The 22,012-nt window shown below is 41.6% G+C and overlaps 1 non-coding gene across 1 annotated transcript; it reads right to left on the reverse strand.

Moving 5' to 3' along the window:
* Positions 1-15,588: 15,588 nt before the first annotated feature.
* On the reverse strand, positions 15,589-15,699 carry LOC129633485 (U6 spliceosomal RNA). Its single transcript, XR_008705069.1, has one exon. It is a non-coding gene; the product is annotated as a U6 spliceosomal RNA (small nuclear RNA).
* Positions 15,700-22,012: the final 6,313 nt, after the last annotated feature.

Genomic DNA, 22,012 nt, shown 5'->3' on the forward strand with positions numbered 1-22,012 from the left:
CATATCATCCTCTGTCGTCCCCTTCTCCTCCTGTCCCCAATCCCTCCCAGCATCAGAGTCTTTTCCAATGAGTCAACTCTTCACGTGAGGTGGCCAAAGTACTGGAGTTTCAGCTTTAGCATCATTCCTTCCAAAGAAATCCCAGGGCTAATCTCCTTCAGAATGGACTGGTTGGATCTCCTTGCAGTCCAAGGGACTCTCAAGAGTCTTCTCCAACACCACAGTTCAAAAGCATCAATTCTTCGGCGCTCAGACTTCTTCACAGTCCAACTCTCACATCCATACATGACCACAGGAAAAACCGTAGCCTTGACTAGACAAACCTTTGTTGGCAAAGTAATGTCTCCGCTTTTGAATATGCTTTCTAGGTTGGTCATAACTTTCCTTCCAAGGAGTAAGACAGACATAGAGTAAAAGTTCACATTAAGGTACTTTGAGCTTAGACTTCCCCAGTGGCTCAGCGGGTAAAGAATCCGCCTACAGTGCAGGAGACACAAGAGAGGCAGATTCGATCCCTGGGTCGGGAAGATCCCCTGGGAGAGGAAATGGCAATCCACTCAAGTATTCTTGCCTGGAGAATCCCATGGACAGAGGAGCCTGGTGGGCTACAGTCCAAGGGGTCACAGAATCAGACATGACTGGCTAAGCACACAGCACACACACACTTTCTGCTTGGGTGTTACGCCTTTTCCCCTGTTTTACTAGTTTTTTTTTTTTTTTTTCTTTAACTTGGTTCAAAAAAAACAAACAGATGACTTTTGTGCTGGTCACGTTGAGGCATGCTCTGGAGAGGCAAAGTCCAGACTTGTTCAGGGCAGAGAGGTAAATCCAGCCCTTCTAAATGGATTGTGCTCTGAGAGGGAAGCTGTAGCACCAAGTTTTCAGGGGGTGGATCGGGGGGAAGAAGAGCCTCTTATTTAAGCCACTTTTGTTTGCAAGATTCTGGATTCCTGCAGTTAATTTATTAGGGATTAGCCAATTCAATGTTTGTTACCTGTTTTTTTCAGTTTACATTTTCTCTTTGCCTTTTAAAAAACCAAATTTCTTTCAAAAATAAAATTTTGGAGGCATTAAATGCTTTTCAAAGGTTTCTTTCTTTTTTTTTCTAAAGCAAATGTATATTGTTCCCTTGAGGCAATTTCCTCTCTTCCTTCTTTGCTTCCTTCCTTTTTCTTTATCCTTTCTCTCTCTTTTTATTTTATTTTTTTTAACATTCATTTATTTATGGCAGTGCTGGGTCTTCGTTGCTGCTTGCAGGCTTTCTCTAGTTGTGGTGAACGGGGCTCTTCCTTGCGATGTGCGGGCTCACTGCGGTGGCTTCTCTTGCCACAGAACACGTGTGCTTCAGGAGCTGTGGCACACACACTTAGTTGTGGGATCTTCCCCGACGAGGGATCGAACCCATGTCCCTGCACTGGCAGGCGGATTCCTTACCACGGAGCCACTAGGGAAGCCCTCTCCCTCTTTTAAGAATATTAATTTAGGAACACAGAATCTGGAGTCAGATTTCCTGGGTCTGAATCCTGGCTCCTGCGCTCATCAGTTGAGTGACCTTGATCTCAGCTGTGTGACCTTGATCTCAGGTGGCCTCGGTGTGCAGCAACTTGAAGCTGGGCATCGTTTCCCCAGCCAGAGATTAAGGCCAGGTCACAAGACTGAGTGAGAGCTCCGAATCCTAGCCACTAGACCTGTGGTCGGTGACCAGGCCCTGGCCCTTCGGCTTTGCAAGAAAGAATTCCTGCAATGATGGAAAGGAGTGAGACAAGCAAAGTGTTTATTGGGAGGAAAGAGCTCCTTACGTGTGGATAGACACAGGAGGCTCAGAGAGAGTGTCGGGCCCTTGCGGTATTTTAAATCGTTTTTATGGGGAATTTCTTCTGGGTGTCCTTTGGCCAGTCGCTTTGATTTGTCTGGTTTTGTGTCTGTATATGGTTTATCTCCGGATCCTCCCATGTGTGCGCACGCAGACATCTGTCAGTCAAGATGGATTCCACCAGAGGCCTATGGGTAGTTGACATCACTTACTATGGGGTGGGACCCCCTCCTTTTCTGACCCCCAAGGAACTTTCTAGTTGTGAGGGTTTCCTTGAATTAGAGAATAAGAAATATGTGGTCTCTTATCTTTTATCTGGGCCCTGACCAGCCTCCTCTCTTGATTATCCTGCTTTTGATATATTGGAGTTTCAGTCCATGGTGAATGAACTCAAATTGCTTTACCTGGGGGGTGGGGAGGGCTTCTATCTCCTGCCTCAACCTCCAGTAGGTAAGTGGACATCCCTGGGCATCAATGTTTTAACCTATAAAAATGGAGAAAGTAACAGTAACTACTTCCTAAGCATGTTGTGAATATCCAGTGAGCTGATATTTAAAAGTGCTTAGAACAGGGCCAGATGGAGAATAATGCTAGTAATTAAAATGAAAATAAGAAAGAGGTAAACCTAGGAAACACAAGAAGCAAAAAGAACATAAAAATAAGTAAGCCAGCCTCTCAGTCTCAGAAACAATCTCCCTCTCTCTCTCCCTCTCTCCCCACATACATTTATATACAATTTAGTTTTTATTGAATACATTTTTTTTAACAAAAATTGATTCCTGCTCTTGGAGCCTGATTTTTGTCATTTTACAGCATATCATAAGTGTTTCAATTTCTTTAAAATGTCTCTTGAACATGATTTTTAATGCATTGAATACCTCTATAGTAATTTATTTTACGAATCTCTTATTGTGAAGCTATGAAGGTTTTGTAAAGTATTTCCTATGTTAATAATTTATACATATATATACAACAATATATATGTATTGTGAAAGAGGAGGGTGAAAAAGCTGGCTTAAAACTCAACGTTCAAAAAACTAAGACCATAACATCTGCTCCCATTATTTCTTGGCAAATAGATGGGGAAACAATGGAAACAGTGACAGATTTTATTTTCTTAGGCTCCAAAATCACTGCAGATGGTGACTGCAGCCATGAAATTAAAAGATGCTTGCTCCATGGAAGAAAAGCTATGACCAACCTAGGCAGCATATTAAAAAGCAGAGACATTACTTTGCTGACAAAGGTCTGTCTAGTCAAAGCTATGGTTTTTCCAGTAGTCATGTATGGATGTGAGAGTTGGATTATAAAGAAAGCTGAGTGTTGAAGAATTGATGCTTTTGCACTGTGATGTTGGAGAAGACTCTTGAGAGTCCATTGGACAGCAAGGAGATCAAACCAATTAATCCTAAAGGAAATCAGCCCTGAATATTCATTGAAAGGACTGATGCTGAAGCTGAAGCTCCAATAATTTGGCCACCTGATGTGAAGAACTGACTCACTGGAAAAGATCCTGATGCTGGGAAAGATTGAAGGCAGGAGGAGAAGAAGATGACAGAGGATGAGATGGTTGGATGGCATCACCGACTCAACGGACATGAGTTTGAGCAAGCTCCGGGGGTTGGTGATGGACAGGGAAGCCTGGTGTGCTGCAGTCCATGGGGTCACAGAGAGTTGGACACGGCTGAGCAACTGAACAACAATACATACATATGTGTGTATATGTCATTGTTATGACAATACCCCTGCGCCTCTGCTCCCATCTGCAAGCGTCACGTCCTCCAATCCCCCCTCCCCCACCTTGCCCTTTCTGTGTCTTCAGGCTTCCATTTCTGCCCTGGTTTCACTTGAGAAATGCTTTTCAGCAGAATTTTTGGTTATCAAAACATCTTGTTTAAACAGCAAACACCTAATGCGTAAAGAGGATCTGGTACATATGTGCAATGAAAAATTGTTAGTTGCTAAGTTGTTTAATTGCTTAGCCAATCTCACAATTGTTTAGTTGCTAAGTTGTGTCCAACCGTTTTTCGACCCTGTGGACTGTAGCCTGCTAGGCTCCTCTGTCCATGGAATTTTCTAGGAATTTTCTTGCCATTTCCTACTCCAGGGGGGCTTCCAACCCAGGGATCAAACCCATGTCTCCTGGGTCGGCAGGCAGATACTAGTTTACAAAGAACAGTTGGAATACATCAAGGTTGCTTCCTCAGATGACTAAGACTTACTACCTATATGGCTTGGCTGAGGGAGCCGTCCCAGCAGTTTGGGTTTTAAAACTGCCACTTTCCCCCCCTTGTTTTCAGGTCTTGTCTGATTGAGCTAATTAGGTTCAGTCTCTAGTCCTTGTGGCCTGTATTTCTGGTGTTTAGAATATTACTCAGCCATAAAAAAGAATGAAATAATGCCATTTTCAGCAATATGGATGGACCTAGAAATTATCATACTAAGACAGAGAAAGACAAATATCATATGATATCACTTATATGTGGAATTTAATTTAGAAAAAAGATACAAATGAACTTATTTACAAAACAGAAGCAAACTTATAAATATTGAAAACAAACATGCTTACCATAGGGGAAATGTGGCAGGCAGGGAGAGACCAGGAACTTGGGATAAACATGTACACACTGCTGTATATAAGATAGATAACCCAGCAAGGAGCTACTGTAGTGCACAAGGAACTCTACCCAATACTCTGCGGTGACCTCTGTGAGAAAAGAATCTAAAAAAGAGTGAATGTATGTGTTTGTGTAACTGAGTCACTTTGCTGTACACCTGACGCTAACATAACATTGTAGATCAGCTGCACTCCAATAAAATTAAAGTATTAAAAAAAAACAACAGACACCCATATCCTTTCAAAGTAAAGTAAAACAAAGCCAAAGGCCTCATCGAACACTGTAATAATGCCGCCCTCCTGAGAGCAGGAAGCTAAAGGAGCAGCAAGAGAAAAATACACAGAGCCAACAGGCAACTATGATGGTCTCTATGCTTTACATTTATCCGACCTTTATCTTATCTATGGCTTCCCGGGTGGCTCAGCTGGTAAAGAATCTGCAATGTAGGAGGCCTGGGTTCAATCCCTGGGTTGGGAAGATCCCCTGGAAGAGGGCATGGCAACCCACTCTAGTATTCTTGCCTAGAGAATCCGCATGGACAGAGGAGCCTGGTGGGCTACAGTCTGTGGGGCCACAAAGAGTCAGACACGACTGAGTTGAGAATTGTTTTATTATGTGTTATTATATAATATAACATATTATTTATATAATATTATTATAATTATTATAATATATTTACATATAATGTAATTTATATGTAATATAATTATGTTATTATATAATTATATAATATTATATGATTATATAATAATCATGATTATTATATAATCATATAATATATTGTTCATATAATATATATTTATTATATAAACAATATATTTATATAAATATGTATATTGTATTTATAATAATATAATATATTATCTATAATAAAATAATTCTCAACTTTTAAACTTAGAGGGTCCTTGCACTCAGATTATTGCAAGTACAAAAGATCTTTGTCAACTAACAAATTCTTTCCAGGGTAAGAACAGTTGAGCTGGAGTGAGTCGGTCAAGAATCCAAAAGATGGTTAAGCTCGCCACCTAGTGGCTGTCCAGGAAGTGGCGTCCTTGAATTTGGCCTCTTGGTTTTGTTTTCCGGTGACAGACAGGCTTCTCACTCACTGTGTGTTCATTTTTACTCCAGGCAAAAGCAGTCATCATTTGAGAACTCCCATTGAAGCATCCTATTAAGTTCCCTCATATTTGGTGGATAAAGGCATTAAACTTCGTTCATTTGCTAATACGCCCTTCCTTTCATTCTCTCGTGTGAGAGGTCAATTGCTGATACCTTCCTACAGCAGCGCTCAGTGTAGCCCACTTGTTGGGGGATGAATTGCTTTATATGTCTTGTATCTAGTTGTGTCTTATTGCAGCTTCAGTTACCCAGAAAGGAAACTAGGAATTTTTCGTCTCTACCATATTCAGCTTCTTACCTGACCATGTTGTGAAAGGCGCTCAGTCGTGTCCACCTCTTTGCGACCCCATGGACTATACAGTCCATGGAATTCTCCAGGCCAGAATACTGGAGTGGGCAGTCTTTCCCTTCTCCAGGGTATCTTCCCAATCCAGGGATCGAACCCAGGTCTCCCACGTTGCAGGGGGATTCTTTACCAACTGAACCACAAGGGAAGCCCTACTTGACCATAGACCTCATTTAAAGCAAGAACATCTTGGAATGGCTTCTCTAAAAAATGCAGAGCCTGGTTGTGGATTTGTCTTACCAATTTATTTGGGAGCGCAATCCCAGGAAAGCAAGTGTGAGGAGAAAGCGGAGTGAGGTAGGGAAAGAGAGAAAACCAATGCACGCATGCATGCTAAGTTGCTTCAGTCGTGTCCAACTCTGTGTGAACTTACGGACTGTAGCCTGAGAGGCTCCTCTGTCCATGGGATTCTCCAGGCAAGAATACTGAAGTGGGGGTGCCATGCCCTCCACCAGGGGATCTTCCCGACCCAGGGATCGAATTGCATCTCTTAGGTCTCCTGCATTGGCAGGTGGGTTCTTTACCATTACCGCCACCTGGGAAGCCAGAAAACCAATAGGAACGTGTGTAATTTAGTGTGTTCCAAATTATGTCCAGGTAAAGTTTGGTGGGACTGTCTGCCATGAGGCAGCCTGGACCTAGAGCCATGCAGCAGTGGGAGGGGTGGGCGGTAGGGGTGGATTGAGGGGTGGGGAAGTGGGGTTGGGGGGAGAGGAAGAGCTTATCTTATGTTACACTTTCCCACTGTGAGTGTTTGCTTCCCTGACATGAATTCCTTTGCTCTTCTGGTTGTGCATTTTGGGTGACAAGCAGATTCCAGGTGTCTCATGGCAACAGGGAACCCCAGGCAGGAAGTGAGAGGCACACTGGCTGGAAAGGAAGTCAGAGCTGCTGTGGGCTGTGTGTATGCAAAGGTGGTCAGTGCTCACCCAGAGATGTCTCAGAGCCACAGTCAGGGCAGGACAGTGGTCCAGGGCCACAGAGACAGGTGAGGCCGAACACATGAGAGGTGGTACAGGGAAGCGTGGGGTGCGGTGATCTTGCATAGTTTTTACCCCAATCCCTGCTCACAGGAGCCCATCAGGGAACTCCGTAAATATTGGTCATGGATTTTCATTAGCATTGTTTTTCAGTCACTAAGGCATGTCTGACTCTTTTGCAGCCCCATGGACTAGTAGCCCGCCAGGCTCTTCTGTCCATGGGGTTTCCCAGGCAAGAATACTGGAGCAGATTGCCATTTTGTTCTTCAGGTCATCTTCCCTACCCAGGGATCGAACCCATGTCTTTTGCACTTGCAGGCAGATTCTTTACCACTGAGCCACCAGGGATTTTTAATATATTTTCTAGTAAATGCTTCCTGCAGAATTTATCATTCCTAATCACGTGTTGATTAGGATCTTTTTGGTTGGGGAAACCTAAACCAATGAAACCAGAGGAAGAAGAGGGGCTGGAGTGGCCAGGGTGGCCCTGGGGAATCACAGTGTGGGCAGCAAGGGGACTGGGTCTGAGAAAAGGGCAAGAGCCAGGACCGGCAAATATCTCTCCCGGACTCCTGTCTCTGCCGAGGAAGAGATTCCCTCGCCTTCAGGAAAAATCTCCCTCTTTTGTCTCTTAGAGCCTTCATCTGATTGGATGAGGCCCACGGACATTATGGAGGGTAATCTGCTTTCAGTTCAGTTCAGTTCATTTCAGTCGTTCAGTCGTGTCCGACTCTTTGTGACCCCATGAATCGCAGCACGACAGGCCTCCCTGTCCATCACCAACTCCCAGAGTTCACTCAAACTCACATCCATCAAGTCAGTGATGCCATCCACCCGTCTCATCCTCTGTCGTCCCCTTTTCCTCCTGCCCCCAATCCCTCCCAGCATCAGAGTCTTTTCCAATGAGTCAACTCTTCGCATGAGGTAGCCAAAGTACTGGAGTTTCAGCTTTAGCGTCATTCCTTCCAAAGAAATCCCAGGACTGATCTCCTTCAGAATGGACTGGTTGGATTTCCTTGCAGTCCAAGGGACTCTCAAGAGTCTTTCCAACACCACAGTTCAAAAGCATCAATTCTTTGGCACTCAGCCTTCTTCACAGTCCAACTCTCACATCCATACGTGACCACTGGAAAAACCGTAGCCTTGACTAGACAGACCTTTGTTGGCAAAGTAATGTCTCTGCTTTTCAATATGCTATCTGCTTTAGCTTCACAGCGACATCTAGACTAGCATTTGACCAAATATTTGGGTTCTGTGTGTAGCCACATTGACACGTAAAACTCACCATCTGTCAGTGGGGAAAGGAGTTGATACCTTCCTCTCATGAAGGATGGTACTTGGCCCCACGAGCATCAAAGCTGCACCCGTTTTCTCCCCAGTTCTCAGATTTCCCCTGGAGCTCGTGGGAGGCCCCTTCCCCTGAGACTCAGCCCTGAGCCGTGATTCAGGGCCTGAAGCATCATCTGGAAGAGCTGCCTTTCTTTTCTTCCCTCCCTGGTTCTCCCCTGCGACCCTACACAAGATTCGTTCTCCGTTGATGGAAATAAGATAATGGGAAGAAAAGCCCTAAAATCTTTATGGAATCACATTTCCTGAGGACTTCCCCAGCTCGTGTCAGACATCCATATGGGCTCAGATGTGTCTGAATCCCATTTGGCCTGGGCTGAGACCTGGGATTTCCATTTGAGGGTTTGAACTTTTTTCCCACCTTCACAGGAGAATTTGGAGCTACTAGTTTGGCTGTGAACCAGAGAGGCAAGAAAGCGGGAAGGATTTTTTTTTTCTTTGACTACTATCATCTTTCTTTTATTATTGGAGTATAATTGCTTTATAGTGTTGCATTGGTTTCTGCTGCACAGAAAACTATATGCATATACATATATGAGCCATATATACAGATATGTACTATATACATAGTATATATGTATACATATATCTCCTCCTTTTTGAGCCTCTCTCCCACCCCCACCCATCCCACCCATCTAGGTTATCTCAGAGTACCGAGCTGAGCTTTATGTGCTAAACAGTAGCTTACTACTAGCTGTCTATTTTAAAAGGGGGAAGGATTTAGGGTTAGGAGATCAGTCCTGGGCGTTCATTGGAAGGACTGATGTTGAAGCTGAAACTCCAATACTTTGGCCACCTGATGCGAAGAGCTGACTCATTGGAAAAGACCCTGATGCTAGGAAAGACTGAGGGCAGGAGGAGAAGGGGATGACAGAGGATGAGATGGTTGGATGGCATCACCGACTCAATGGACATGAGTTTGGGTAAACTCCGGGAGTTGGTGATGGACAGGGAGACCTGGCGTGCTGCAGTCCATGGGGTTGCAAAGAGTTGGACACAACTGAGCTGAACTTAAGGATTTAGCCAGGAAAGAGGAAATGAGGAGGGGAGAGAGAAAGGCTGTGGAAGGTCTGTGTGTGAGAAATCCAGGGACAGCTTTGGGGTGGAAGCAAGTGGGAAAGCAGAAGGAGAGGCTTTGAGAAATGTTGCTATGGGTTATAAATCTAATCCTCTTCCATATTCCTGGAGATAATGCAAGCAACAGTTAGACTTTTTGAAAACCACATTTGGTTTTCAGTTTGGTTATCTGATCCAGGACTCAGATACTTGACGCTGGATTCCACGGCTAGACTGAGCCCTGTGAACCCTGAGTTTTTAGTTGGGGTTACTGGTGTCTTCTTGCCTGGAGAATCCCATGGATGAGGGAGCCTGGCAGGCTGCAGTCCAGGGAGCCTCAGGGTTGGGTACAACTGAGCTCGAGTGCATGCAGTTGCAGTGAATGAGTCATCCCATTAAGACTGCTAACGAGAGCGACACTTTATAATCAAACATTTATGAACGCCCCCAAGCTTAGCAACAGAATTGCTTGGGGAGTAGCCCCATCTTGTGGAGAAGCCTAAAAATACTGGGTTGGCCAAAAACTTAGGGGTTTTCTGTAACATCTTATGGAAAGACCCAAAGAAACTTTTTGGCTAATCCAATATTTCAGTGTCACACTGCTCAAGGTTAAGGAATTGAAGCAAAATGCATTTGAGTTTTAATATTATTACCCTTTTGGGAACATACCGTGAACTTTTTTGTAATTGGACCAGTACCTTTTCTGTGAAAAACAGCTCTTTTTCATAGGTGATGAAGTCACTTCAGCAGGTGATACTGAGTCTAATTGCAATAACATGTTTAAAAATGTCTAGATGACTCACCTTTAGTTTCCTGTGAAAAGCATTATTGTCAGCATTTAATTCACTTAATGTGAGTTTTAAGCAAATTGAGGCTGAAAGTGCTCATGATTACCTTGGACATGAATAAAGATTCCCATTAAACTCAAAGAGGCTGAGTAAACCATCGAGGGATAGAGCAGTGAAAGAGATGGATGCATGAGAAGGTTGGTGTTATGTGGTTAAGTCTTCCTTTGTTTTTCTACAAGTTTAATAACGTTCTGAAATGCAGCAGAAGGCTAGATTTTCTTTCTCTAGGTGTGGTTAGTGTTAAGGAAAGGGCTGAGGTAGGATGCAGAATCACTTCTTACTAGAAAAATCTGAGACCCACTCTTTACCTTCATATGTGCAAAAAGACTGCATACAAGGAGCCCTGGGTTCTCATCCTGGTGGTCACCATCTGCCTCCCTCATCGGGAGGAACCGACTTAACTCCAGGTACCAGTTTCCTAATCTGTTCTGCGAGGAGATCAACCTTGTAAGATGCCACCTTACAGGTTGAAGAGTAGAAGCAGACCAGACGCGTTGCACGATGCTTAGGAGGAGAAGCAAAAGTGACCCCTGCTTCCCAAGAGGCCCCACCTTTGGGTGGGGAGAGAGGAGGCAGTGCCTGGTGCCCAGGTGTAGGTGGGGATGTGAACTCCCTGCTATCAGAACCTACCTGTGCCATCAGGACCCGGTGGATGGTCAATGCAAAATCCCACATTTTTGACCTGAAGGATCAGAAAACACTGGATTTATGATAGCAATTTCAGGTCCTATGGGCACTTGGAGTTTCTCACTGGCCATTAGTAAGCCAGGAACTGTTTCAAGAAGAGAAGACTTATTTCCAAAGTGAGCAGGGGAACTTTGCTATGATTTTCTTCCCAGAGCTCTATGGACCACAGAGCAGCTTTCCCGAAAACTTCAAGCTGGGTCGGGGGTAGGAGGGGCTCCACCAGATGGCGCTGTGTCTCGCTCTGGGATTGCCGCACCCCGACTGGAAGCCTTGTATGTTACTATGTCCGTGGCATTAGCAGTGAACCCCAGTATGGGATCTGTTGCCTCCAAGATCCAAAGAGGCTCAACAAAACCCGCGCTTCTTTCTAGTTCAGGAAATTATATTTGGAACAGCAGCTGTAGTTAAAAGTCAATTCCTGGATAAGCTTATTTTGTGTCATTCAGTGCTTCTCACCCAAAAGCGGTTCTGTCATTTGGTCCTCCTTTTCTTTTTGGGGTGGGGAGGAGGCGCAGGTCATGTAGAATCTTAATTCCCCAACCCGGGATTGAACCCATGTCCCCTGCAGTGGAAGCATAGAATCTTAACCATTGGACCACCAGGTTAGATATGCACAAAAAAACCACTCCATTTTAAAGGTGCTTTCATCAAGTGCATGATCCTGAAACCCTGGACACACAGGAAAATGTGAAAATTAAAATTAACTTGTGAAAATTGAAATGTCAATTTTTGAAAAATTACTTTACAGTAATTTTCCAAACAGTGGTTGGACAGTCTGTTTAATTCCAGGCTAGTTCAACCTGAAGAAATTACAGCCTGGTTTTTGGCAGTATTTTGGTAATAATGATAGATGAATTCACAAGTTTTATGTAATTGTCTGAAAAATGCATAGGAACATAGTCATAAAGTATGTTCAAATCTATCAGCAACTCTGTTATTTTTGTATTTGAAATGACATTTTATATTTGCTAATAACATTTAGATAGAGAAAATAAAAGTGACTCTACTTTAGAAACAGTGAAAAAAAAGTTGTTTAAAATAATTCTTCTGTTTGTGGTTAAACCACCAGCTTGAGACATAGTTAGGGTCATTTCTTTTAACATTTCTTTTCCATTTTTAGAGATTGCTTTTTAAAACAAGTTGCTATACTGTGTTTTATGATTATGTGTTGAACCATGATAAAGTCTAGACTACAAAATATGGTGCATTTAGAGAGTTCTAGTTTTTTTTTTAAACTTTAAAAGTTATTTTATTTGGAAATAATTTTAAACTGACAGAAATGTCAAGAGTAGTTCAAAGATTATCCTCATATCCTTTAGTGTTATCTGTTGTTAGGGTTTTACCTTATTGGTGTTATTGTCCCTCTTTCTTAATTATTAAAACATTTTTTAATTGGAATATAGTTGATTTCCAATGTCTCATTAGTTTCAGATGTACAACAAAGTGAATCAGTTATACATGTATCTATTCTTTTTTATATTCTTTTCCAATTTAGTCCATTACAGAGTATTGAGTAGAGTTCTGTGTACTATATAGAAGGTTATTATTATTAGTTTCCTATTTTGCACTCAGGGCTTCTCAGGTGGCTCAGTGGTAAAGAATCCACCTGTTAATGCAGGAGACATGAGTTCGATCCTTGGGTTGGAAAGATCCCTTGGAGGAGGAAATGGCAACCAAAGATATCCTGGAGTGTGAAGTCAAGTGGGCCTTTGGAAGCATTACTATGAACAAAGCTAGTGGAGGTGATAGAATTCCACCTGAGCTATTTCACACCCTAAAAGATGATGCTGTTAAAATGCTGCACTGAATATGCCAGCAAATTTGGAAAACTCAGCAGTGGCCACAGGACTGGAAAAGGTCAGTTTTCATTCCAATCCCAAAGAAGGGCAATGCCAAAGAATGTTCAAACAACCACACAATTGCAGTCATTTCACATGCTAGCAAGGTCATGCTCAAAATCCTTCAAACTAGGCTTCAGCAGTATGTGAACTTCTAAATCAGATGTACAAGCTGGACTTAGGAAAGGAAGAAGAACCAGAAATCAACTTGCCAACATCCGTTGGATCATAGAAAAAGCAAGGGAATCCCAGAAGCACATCTACTTCTGCTTCATTGACTATGCCAAAGCCTTTTACTGTGGATCACAACAAACTGTGGAAAATTCTTCAAGGGATGGGAATACTAGACCACTTTGCCTGCCTCCTGAGAAACCTGTATGCAGGTTAGGAAGCAACAGTTAGAACTGGACATGGAACAATGGACTGCTTCAAAATTGGGAAAGGAGTACATCAAGGCTGTATATTGTCAACTTGCTTATTTAACTTCTATGCAGAGTACGTCATATGAAATGCTGGGCTGGATGAAGAAGCTCAAGCTGGAATCAAGATTGCTGGGAGAAATATCAATAACCTCAGATACGCAGATGACACCACCCTTATGGCAGAAAGTGAATAAGAACTAAAGGGCCTCTTGATGAAAGTGAAAGAGGAGAGTGTAAAAGTTGGCTTAAAGCTCAACATTCAGAAAACTAAGATCATGGCATCTGGTCCCATCACTTCATGACTGATAGATGGGGAAAAAATGAAAACAGTGACTGACTTTATTTTTTTGGGCTCCTAAATCACTGTGGATGGTGACTGCAGCCACGAAATTAAAAGATGCTTGCTCCTTGGAAGAAAATCAATGACAAACCTAGACAGCATATTAAAAAGTAGAGACATTACTTGGCCAACAAAGGTCTGTCTAGTCTGAGCAACTTCACTTTCACTTTTCGCTTTCATGCATTGGAGAAGGAAATGGCAACCCACTCCAGTGTTCTTGCCTGGAGAATCCCAGGGACGGGGGAGCCTGGTGGGCTGCTGTCTATGCGGTCGCGCAGAGTTGGACACGACTGAAGCGACTTAGCAGCAGCAGCAGCAGTCAAGGCTATGGTTTTTCCAGTGGTCATGTATGGATGTGAGAGTTGGATCATAAAGAAAGCTGAGCACCTAAGAATTGATGCTTTTGAACTGTGGTGTTGGAGAAGACTCTTGAGAATCCCTTGGACAGCAAAGAAATCAAACAAGTTCAATCCTAAAGGAAATCAACCCTGGATATTCACTGGAAGGACGGATGCTGAAACTAAAGCTCTAATACTTTGGCCACCTGAAGTGAAGAGCTGACTCATTGCGAAAGACTCTAATGCTGGGAAAGATTGAAGGCAGGAAGAGAAGGGGACGACAGAGGATAAGATGGTTGGATGGCATAACCTATTCAATGGACATGAGTTTGAGCAGTCTCTGGGAGATTGTGAAGGGCAGGGAAGCCTGGTGTGCTGCAGTCCATGGGGTTGCAAAGAGTTGGACGTGATTGAGCGACTAAACAACAATGACCAGTATTCTTGCCTGAAGAATCCCATGGACAGAGGAGCCTGGCGGGCTACAGTCCATAGAGTTGCAGAGTTGGACATGACTGAGTGATGAGCATGCATGCATGCATTTTACATAGAGTAGTTTTTATGTGTAGAGAAGGAAATGGCGACCCACTCCAGTATTCTTGCCTAGAGAATCCCAGGGACAGAGGAGCCTGGTGGGCTACAATCCATGGGGTTGCAAAGAGTCGGACACAACTAAGTGACTTCTGTGTGTGATTCTGACTGATATGAGGTGATATCTCATTGTAGTTTTGATTTGCACTTCTCTAATAATTAGTGATGTTAAGCACTTTTTCATGTGATTTTTGGCCATTGTATGTCTTGTTAGGGGAAATATCTATTTAGATCTTTTGCCCATTTTTTGATTGTGTTATTTTTTTTTTTGATATTGAGATGCATGAGCTCTTCGTATATTTTGGAGAGTAATCCTTTGTTGATTGCTTCATTTGCAATATTTTCTCCCATTCTCAGGGTTGTGTTTTTTCTTTTGTTCATGGTTTCCTTTGCTGTGCAAAAACTTTTATTTTATTTAGATCCCATTTGCTTATTTTTGTTTTTATTTTCATTACTCTAGGAGGCGGATTGAGAAAAGATCTTGCAGCAATTTATATCAAAGAGTGTTCTGCCTATGTTTTCCTCTAAGAGTTTTATAGTATGCAGCCTTATATTTAGATCTTTAATCCATTTCGAGTTTATTTTTGTACATGGGCTTAGGGAATGTCTAATTTAATTTTTTCACATATATTCTTTTACATACATGTATATTTATGTACATGTGTATTCTTTTACATGTACATAAATATACATGTATGTAAAAGAATATATGTGAAAAAATTAAAGAATTAAAAAAATTTTTTTTAAAGAATATATTCTTTTACATACATTCTTTTACCAGTTTCCCCATCACCACTTATTATTAAAGAGACTATCTTTTCTCCATTGCATCTTCTTGCCTCCTTTGTCATAGATCAGGTGACCATAGGTGTGTGAGTTTATCTCTGGGCTTTCTGTCTTTTCTGTCTTTCTGTCTTTTTCAGTTTTTGTGCCAGTACCACTGTCTTGCTTACTGTAGCTTTGTAGTATAGTCTGAAGTCAGGGAGCCTGATTTCTCCAGCTCTGTTTTTCTTTCTCAAGATTACTTTGGCTATTTGGGGTTTTTTATGTTTCCACATGAATTGTAAATTTTTTTTGTTCAAATTCTGTGAAAGATTCCATCGGTAATTTCATAGCGATTCCATTGAATCTGTAGATTGCTTTGGGTAGTATAGTCATTTTCACTATATTGACTCTTTGAAGCCAGGAGCGTTGTGTCACTCTCCGTTTGTTTGTGTCGTCTTTTCTTTCATTAGTATCTTGTAGTTTGAAAGCATGCAACACTTCATGAATTTGTGTGTCATTCTTGTGCAGGGGCCATGCTAATCTTCTTGGTATTGTTCCAGTTTTAACATGTGTGCTGTCAAAGTGAGTGAGCACTAGAGAGTTCTAGTTCTCCTCCCTTGATAGTTAACTTTTTGATTTTAGGTTTTTGGCTTATGTAGGTTTTTGGCTTATTCTTACAGAGTTTGATTTTAAAAATGTAAGCAAGTACATGAGCACGCATGCATCTGTCCATTTCCTTCTGTTTACACTGAACGTGGCGTATGACGCACTGCTCTGCACTCTGCCTCTCTCCCCTGTGTCTGTGAGGTCGCACACGGCAGGATATAGAGGCCTCCCCATGCCTCTTCACTCCACTGCATCGCTGCGTCATGGTTTATTCACACAGTCCCGCATTGAGGAGCATTTGGATTGAGCTCTAACACTCTTGTCTCCTTATTCTTTCCTTGAAACGTTTTTTGCTCTGAGTTGCAGTACATTCCTCTCTCATGGCTTTCCTGCTGCTTTCCTGACTATTCTATCATTTGTTCCCTTCCCTCAGCTCATACACTGAATCTCACTGTCCCTATGCCCTGCGCACCTCTATTCTCACTTTTTACCTGCTTCTTGGGGGAACTAATTTACATCACTATGATTTTTACGCTGATGACTCTTAGATCCATATCGTTAAGCCCTTATTTCTTTTATGAAACACAGATTTGCATTTCCCGATTTTCATTGGAACATTTCCTTCCACATGAATATTTTTTTAGAGACCTCAAATTCAATATACCCCCAAGTAAAGCTCATCAATTTCCCCTCCAAGCTACTCATCTTCACTGATTTCTTATCTCAGATAATAGCTTTACTACTTACCACATTGTTCAAATGAGAAATTTTAGTATCTCCTTCAGATCATCTTATTCTCCACTTCTACTCAGCCACCGGGCTCTGTCTGTTCTGTCTCATCTTCATTCCTGTGGCCACTGCCTTGCTTCAGGACCTTCAGTCAGGTGCCCTAGTTTGGGACTTAAAATCTGGGGGAAGTGGTACAAGGTCAAGAGTGTCTGTGGTGGTACCTGAGGCAGCAGTGAGAGTCAGGGGACCTCTGGAGACTGTCACATAGTGTGACATATCTTGCTGATAGTTGACCTCCAGCATCTCTTGGTTCCCATCTAATTTCTGAGCCTGATCATCTAGGCTTCCTGTCTATCCTCTGTGTGTTTTAAATGATTCTGATAGATTCCTTTTCTGTCATTTATTCAGAGTTGATTCTGGTTGTTTGCAACCAGGGGTTCTGGTTGATCCAAGGAGTAATTGGAACAGTTGAAACATAAGGAGAAGGAGAAGGCTGTGGTGTCATCAAAATGGCAGAACACGTGGGCTCCCTTCTCTGGGGTCTGACCTCTGACGTGACGGATGCACCACCAGACCCACTGGGATGGATGTGGCATTCCTCTGGGAGGCTGGCCAGGCAGCTGCTGAGACAGCTTTTCATTTGTTCCTTTGTTCTTAAACTCCCATTACTTCTGACAAAGTCTGTGTCCTTGACCAAACTTTTGTCAGGCTCCTCTGAGCCCTCTTTCTGACTCTTCTGCCTCATTCCTGGTTCAGGGTTTGGACTGGAAGGTCCAGTTTTAGCAAGAGTCCTGCTAAAACAGCATAGAAAGAATCCCCCACCCTGGATATCTAATCAAGTTCCTCTTAGTAATTTTCTATCCAGTGACCCCTGACTATTGCCTGTAAACTGCCAGCTACCATTGCTATATTTAGAGTTAAGCTCGTTCTGTACTGAAATCTTGCTTCTTTACTGCAGTAGCTTGAATAAAATCTGTCTTGTCTTTTTAACAAGTGTCCATTGAAGTTTATTATTGACACCTGTTTTTATGAGTGTTTTCTGTTTCTTGAAATTCAAAAAGAATCATGAAAAACACAAGTGTTTTGTAATATTAAAATTTAAGCATATTGAATGTTGTATTACCAACTTATTGCTTTCTAAGGAATCAAAACATTTTATTTTTGTTATTTCTTGGATTCACTTTTTCTGTGAAAAACTTAAATGATGACATATAAGTTAGAAACTATTATTTGATGTTCTAATATTCCATTCATACAAAGGAATTCAGGTGCTTATCTGTTATAGAAAAAAATATACATATTGCCACATGCTTTGAATTCAAAGTAAAACATTAACAGATACAAATAAAATAATAAATACAAATAATAAAGTCTTTACGAATCGACTTTGCTGTAGAGGAGTACTCAGGGTCAGTGTCAATCAGGTCACCTTTCTTGGAGGAGGTAAGTTGTGAGTCAGCTGGCAAAGGAGCTGAGAGTCAAGGATTAGTAAAAATAATGGGAGAAGCATCTTAAAAAGAGGACTTATAATGCTCTGTTCTGGACATGGACACTCTGTCCACAGGCTTCCGACAAGTCAATTTACCTTTCTGACTATGTTTCCTCATTAGAGTCCCTATTTTCTACTCTGACCTTTGTATTCAGCTATATCATGGAGTGAGTCCAGGTTTGGGGGTTCCTTTCCTAGAGAGGGTAATGAAGAATCTTGATAAAACATATCTAAAATTCCAGAAAGGGGAGCCGAGAACCAGGTAAAGAATGAAAAAGGAGACTTCAGGTGGTAATATCACCTCCAGTTCTCGTCTGTTCTCTGTGCCTGGATGCACCTTTTGCCCTACTTCTTCTCCCAAGCACTTGTGGGCTCCAGGGACTTGGGGGCTCTGAGGACTTGTGGTCTCTGAAAAGACCTGCCCTCCAGGCATGAAGAGGCAGAGCCCTGTCCCTGAATGAGGGGTGGTTTGGCCAACTCAGCCTGACTAGGGCACCCCTCTCCTAACTTTCTCTGTCCTACGTTCCTGGGGGATGCAGGGAGTTATTGCATTCTCTTACATCTCTCTGTTTTTCAGTCCTCTTGTGTCTTTAGTGGGATTTATTACATTCCAACGGAGAAGGCAATGGCACCCCACTCCAGTATTCTTGCCTGGAAAATCCCATGGATGGAGGAGCCTGGTGGGCTGCAGTCCATGAGGTAGCTAAGAGTCGGACACGACTGAACGACCTCACTTTCACTTTTCACTTTTATGCATTGGAGAAGAAAATGGCAACCCACTCCAGTGTTCTTGCCTGGAGAATCCTAGGGATGGGGAAGCCTGGTGAGCTGCCGTCTATGGGGTTACACAGAGTCGGACACGACTGAGCGATTTAGCATCATCAGCAGCAGCAGCATTACATTCCAAATGGCCTCTGTTTGCAGCTTGGAGTTCTGAAAGGATCTAGTAGTAATTTAAAAGAAGCTTTTCTAAACTTTAAAGCAGTTGAGAGACATAAAATTCCTTCATGATTAATTTCCTATTTACAACAATTTTTACAATTTCCTATTTACAACAATTTACAATAATTTACAATTATTGTTATCAGTTGTGACTTTTGTTGTTTCTGTGTTTGAATAAATGATTAATTTTGTTGACCATTTATAACACTTTAAAAGACGGATGTTATTAGGGGAGTATAAGGTATAATGTATTTATTTTTTATTTTTATTTTTTTATATATATTTTTTAAATTTTATTTTATTTTTAAACTTTACAAAATTGTATTAGTTTTGCCAAATATCAAAATGAATCCGCCACAGGTATACATGTGTTCCCCGTCCTGAACCCTCCTCCCTCCTCCCTCCCCATACCATCCCTCTGCGTCATCCCAGTGCACTAGCCCCAAGCATCCAGTATTGTGCATCGAACCTGGACTGGCAACTCATTTCATACATGATATTTTACATGTTTCAATGCCATTCTCCCAAATCTTTCCACCCTCTCCCTCTCCAACAGAGTCCATAAGACTGTTCTATACATCAGTGTCTCTTTTGCTGTCTCGTACACAGGGTTATTGTTACCATCTTTCTAAATTCCGTATATATGTGTTAGTATACTGTATTGGTGTTTTTCTTTCTGGCTTACTTCACTCTGTATAATAGGCTCCAGTTTCATCCACCTCATTAGAACTGATTCAAATGTATTCTTTTTAATGGCTGAGTAATACTCCATTGTGTATATGTACACAGCTTTCTTATCCATTCATCTGCTGATGGACATCTAGGTTGCTTCCATGTCCTGGCTATTATAAACAGTGCTGTGATGAACATTGGGGTACACGTGTCTCTTTCCCTTCTGGTTTCCTCAGTGTGTATGCCCAGCAGTGGGATTGCTGGATCATAAGGCAGTTCTATTTCCAGTTTTTTAAGGAATTTCCACACTGTTCTCCATAGTGGCTGTACTAGTTTGCATTCCCACCAACAGTGTAAGAGGGTTCCCTTTTCTCCACACCCTCTCCAGCATTTATTGCTTGTAGACTTTTGGATCGCAGCCATTCTGACTGGTGTGAAATGGTACTTCATAGTGGTTTTGATTTGCATTTCTCTGATAATGAGTGATGTTGAGCATCTTTTCATGTGTTTGTTAGCCATATGTATGTCTTCTTTGGAGAAATGTCTATTTAGTTCTTTGGCCCATTTTTTGATTGGGTCATTTATTTTTCTGGAGTTGAGCTGTAGGAGTTGCTTGTATATTCTCGAGATTAGTTGTTTGTCAGTTGCTTCATTTGCTATTATTTTCTCCCATTCTGAAGGCTGTCTTTTCACCTTGCTAATAGTTTCCTTTGATGTGCAGAAGCTTTTAAGGTTAATTAGGTCCCATTTGTTTATTTTTGCTTTTATTTCCAATATTCTGGGAGGTGGGTCATAGAGGATCCTGCTGTGATGTATGTCAGAGAGTGTTTTGCCTATGTTCTCCTCTAGGAGTTTTATAGTTTCTGGTCTTACGTTTAGATCTTTAATCCATTTTGAGTTTATTTTTGTGTATGGTGTTAGAAAGTGTTCTGGTTTCATTCTTTTACAAGTGGTTGACCAGATTTCCTAGCACCACTTGTTAAAGAGATTGTCTTTAATCCATTGTATATTCTTGCCTCCTTTGTGAAAGATAAGGTGTCCATATGTGCGTGGATTTATCTCTGGGCTTTCTATTTTGTTCCATTGATCTATATTTCTGTCTTTGTGCCAGTACCATACTGTCTTGATGACTGTGGCTTTGTAGTAGAGCCTGAAGTCAGGTAGGTTGATTCCTCCAGTTCCATTCTTCTTTCTCAAGATCACTTTGGCTATTCGAGGTTTTTTGTATTTCCATACAAATTGTGAAATTATTTGTTCTAGCTCTGTGAAGAATACTGTTGGTAGCTTGATAGGGATTGCACTGAATCTATAGATTGCTTTGGGTAGTATACTCATTTTCACTATATTGATTCTTCCAATCCATGAACATGGTATATTTCTCCATCTGTTAGTGTTCTCTTTGATTTCTTTCACCAGTGTTTTATAGTTTTCTATATATAGGTCTTTAGTTTCTTTAGGTAGATATATTCCGAAGTATTTTATTCTTTCCGTTGCAATGGTGAATGGAATTGTTTCCTTAATTTCTCTTTCTGTTTTCTCATTATTAGTGTATAGGAATGCTAGGGATTTCTGTGTGTTGATTTTATATCCTTCAACTTTACTATAGTCGTTGATTAGTTCTAGTAATCTTCTGGTGGAGTCTTTAGGGTTTTCTATGCAAAGGATCATGTCATCTGCAAATAGTGAGAGTTTTACTTCTTCTTTTCCAATTTGGATTCCTTTTATTTCTTTTTCTGCTCTGATTGCTGTGGCCAAAACTTCCAAAACTATGTTGAATAGTAATGGTGAAAGTGGGCACCCTTGTCTTGTTCCTGACTTTAGAGGAAATGCTTTCAATTTTTCACCATTGAGGATAATGTTTGCTGTGGGTTTGTCATATATAGCTTTTATTAAGTTGAGGTATGTTCCTTCTATTCCTGCTTTCTGGAGAGTTTTTATCATAAATGGGTGTTGAATTTTGTCAAAGGCTTTCTCTGCATCTATTGAGATAATCATATGGTTTTTATTTTTCAATTTATTAATGTGGTGTATTACATTGATTGATTTGTGGATATTGAAGAATCCTTGCATCCCTGGGATAAAGCCCACTTGGTCATGGTGTATGATCTTTTTAATGTGTTGTTGGATTCTGATTGCTAGAATTTTGTTAAGGATTTTTGCATCTATGTTCATCAGTGATATTGGCCTGTAGTTTTCTTTTTTTGTGGGATCTTTGTCAGGTTTTGGTATTAGGGTGATGGTGGCCTCATAGAATGAGTTTGGAAGTTTACCTTCCTCTGCAATTTTCTGGAAGAGTTTGAGCAGGATAGGTGTTAGCTCCTCTCTAAATTTTTGGTAGAATTCAGCTGTGAAGCCGTCTGGACCTGGGCTTTTGTTTGCTGGAAGATTTTTGATTACAGTTTCAATTTCTGTGCTTGTGATGGGTCTGTTAAGATTTTCTATTTCTTCCTGGTCCAGTTTTGGAAAGTT

The sequence above is a fragment of the Bubalus kerabau genome, chromosome 18 (genome assembly GCF_029407905.1).
Source record: "Bubalus kerabau isolate K-KA32 ecotype Philippines breed swamp buffalo chromosome 18, PCC_UOA_SB_1v2, whole genome shotgun sequence".
Taxonomy (NCBI): domain Eukaryota; kingdom Metazoa; phylum Chordata; class Mammalia; order Artiodactyla; family Bovidae; genus Bubalus; species Bubalus kerabau.